The sequence below is a fragment of the Gallinula chloropus genome, assembly GCF_964237585.1.
Source record: "Gallinula chloropus genome assembly, chromosome: 3".
NCBI lineage: Eukaryota > Metazoa > Chordata > Aves > Gruiformes > Rallidae > Gallinula > Gallinula chloropus.
In genome coordinates this window covers 66,155,974-66,159,472 of record NC_140087.1, presented here as the reverse complement: position 1 = coordinate 66,159,472, position 3,499 = coordinate 66,155,974, and positions in this window count along the sequence as shown.

Here is a 3,499-nt window from a genome sequence, read left to right as displayed (position 1 = left end):
GGCCGCAAGAGGGAAGGAACGGCCCGGCGGGAGGGAAGCGACGAAGGAGCGGGGACGGAGTGTGGCGGCGCTGAACGCGAAAGATGCTCTGCGCTCCGTTCCCCCGCACGCACCCCTCCCCGCGCCGGGAGTGGGTCACGCCTCTCCGTCGGCCACTGGCGCCACGATTGGCTCCGGGCGATGAGGGGGCGAAGACGCCGCGGCGATGGGCCGGCAGGCATGCCCATCGGCCTCAGCCGGCGCGGCGACTGGCCGGCGAGCGTGCCCGTCACGGCGCCGTGAGGCCGCCTCGGCACCGCCCCCTCTCTCTCACCTCTCCCTCTTTGATAGCTGAGGGCTTGAGAAGGTGGTGGGTCTGCGGCGGTTGGCCGGCGCGAGGTCGTGTCAAGTGCCCGCGAGGGCTGGGCCCGGCGCCTCAGCCTGGGAGCATGTTCTTCAGCCGCCGCTTCTCCGCAGCCTTTGTCTTCTTCCCGGCGTCGCCGGCTTGATAAAGGCGGCTGGGGGGGGGGAAGGGGGAAAGGGGAAAGGGGAAGGCATAAGGCACCGCTGGAAGCGGCGGGTTGGCGGCGCGGCCGTTGCGTCCCGTCTTCTATCTGTGAAGGCCGTGAGTTGCCAAGGTCAGGGAGCCGAGAGGCCGCTGCCGAGGCGCCGCCTCACGCGCGGCCCTTAGCTCCCCGGCTGGCCCCTGGGTTCGCTTACGCGGCGCGATGAGGTCCGGTGTCCCTCGGGCGAGAATCAGTACCGAGCTGAATATGCTCCCATCGAGCTCGACGAACGCGGAGAGCTGCCCAGAGAGCTGTGCATGTGTGCCCAGGTCTCTGTTCAGCAGCATGACGCTTTTAACGGTGTCAGTGTACGGTGATAGGGCTGCGCTGCGTTACAAGCACATCTGCTTGCTGGCAATGGAAGCAGTAGGTGGATCTGACCGGGGTTCCCTCAGGGAACGTGTTGCTGAAGGTGTCTCTTGGAGCCAACAGCTGCCTGCATCGAAGCACAGAGCTGCCCAGGCTGGAAGGGAGCTGGAAGGGTTGCCTGGGCCACCCTTTCATAGGAGGGACCCTAGATGAGGTTATCTAGCACCCTGTCCAGTTGCATCTTGAAAACCACCTTCAATGGGGACTCTACCACCTCTCTTGGTTCCAGTGATTAGCTGTTCTTGCTGTTTAAAAAAAAAAAAAAAAAAAAAAAAGAAAAGAAAGAAATCATGTTACCCTTCGTCTTCCGCTTGTGAAGAGAGCACCTCTGTCCCTGTTGTAGCCGTTCCAAGTACTGGAACACTATGCTGAGCCCCACCTCTCTAGTCTTCTCCAGGGACATAACACCTAACTTCTTCAGGCTTTGACTATCTATTTGTCTGTCCTTTGGACCCTCTTCAGTCTGTGTTTTTCTTGAAATGTAGGGAAGAACTGGACAGTGTGCCAGGTGTGATCTGACAAGGACTGAATAGAGTGGAATGATAACATCTCTGCTCCTGTAGATGCAGCCCAGGATCTGATTTGCCTTTGTGGGAGATGGCAGAGTATCTGGCCTCCTTCCAGAGAAGGACAAATTTATTTCAAAATTTTATTTCAGAATCAGAGCTTGTTGTCATGGAGACAGATGTTCTCAGTTGCAAAACAAACTAGCAGCCAGGACATGATGCTGTTGTAAGTGCCAACATGATGCCAAACAGTGCTAACTTTAAAGACCATCTTGATTCAAAACATCTATCATAACCTCCAAAACAGTGCACAAAAGCTGATGGCTCACATTGCCTTTGCTCTCTAGAACACTCTTGAATCATCACAGTACTGACTGATGTTCAGCTTCTTGTCCACCAGGACCCCCAGATCCCTTTCAGCAAGATGCTTCCTAACCTCACTATACCCACTTGCAGGACTTTTCACTTGTCTTTGTTAAATTTCTGCTCTTCCCAACTTACTCCTCCATCCTGTCCAGCTCTCTCTGTATGATCGCTCTCCTTTCTCCTGTGTCCATCTCACCTCTCAGCTTAGTGTCACCTGCAATCTTGATGAAGGCTCCTCCGATACCATCATCCAGATCATTTGTGAAGATGAACTGTGTTGGGACCAGTGTCAGTCCCTGGGTTCCCCACTTGTGAGACACTGCCAGCCTGAGTAAAAAGCTGGTCATCAACTTCCGAGGGCAGCCTGTTAACCATTTCTCTACCCATCTGGCAGACCACCTATCCAATCTGTATTGTGCCAGTTCATCCAGAAGAAGGCTTCCACATGGATGGAGATACAGAAGGTCTTTCAATGTTATAAGTGGCTTACAGGACTTGCTAGCTGAATTAGTTTCTGCTGCTGTGATTGCCAACCCCAGGTGGATGTGGAGTGGAATCCTGATGAAAGTAGGTCAACAGAGAATGGGTATGGGATTGTGTGAGTAATTGCTTCTTCAGTTGAGCAGCCAAATAGGAGGGAGGGAAGTAATTCAGAATGCTGCCAAAATAAATGTTATTAATTTCTTGTTGGTTTTGGTGTGGGTGGAAACTTAGACCCCATAGTTGTATCACACAAAACATGTTGTTCCACCTGAAATGGTCCTTGTAAGCTAGAAATTAAGGCAAATGGTTTGCTCTTTAATCATTTTCTGTTACCCTGAAATCCAGTGGTAAAGACACTCCTCCAAGAAGTGGGAGGAGGTTCAGTTTCCCATTCTGCCCAGTGTGATTTGAATCTGCATCTCCCAGGTAACTCATCTGTTCATCTTCTCTACAAATGTATGCGCTTTGTTTAATTTAACTTGCTGTGTTTCTCACCTTCTTGTTTTTGGTCTTTGTTTCTTAATTTATGTTTTTCTTGCAGTATTTCTTGTGCCTGTTTTTCATGTATAACAAAAAGTCATTACAACTTTGAGACAATACAGTCCACAGGACCAAAGCTGTACATACATCTGTTGTGGGTTCAAATAGTCACCAAGGAACATGCCATCTGTGAACATTAAACTTAACTTTTCTTGGCACTTGACTTATTTCTAAAATACACTGACAATATTTCTGCTATGGACATAAATTCTTACTTGCCAAATAAAGTTTTTAGTAAATTAGTGGCATGCACTAGAGCTCTGGGATTTTAGCAGACATTTACATCATATGATTGCAAAAAATAACAGCCTGAGAAATCACAGAACATACCAGAGTTTTATAACCAGAAAATGCATTGAAATGCTGCAATAATTAGATTTTCCGCACTAGTTAAATTTTACCCACCCCATGCATCTAAAATTACTTTTGTGAAAATAAGGAAATAACTTACTGTTTGACCAAAGTCTTATTTACTGAGGGTTCCAAGAAACAGAAAAGTTTCGGTATGCTGCTGTGCAAAATATGGACTCCAATATCCCTTGGTAGCAGACCTTGCAGTACTTTATTCCACAGTGAAGATGCTAAGGTGTTTTCTGTATTTAAGCTACAGCGTTGAGCTTTCCAGACTAAGATACTGTGAGCCTTGGAGCCCTCATTCTTTCTGTTTGCACTTCCTGCATACAAAAGGAG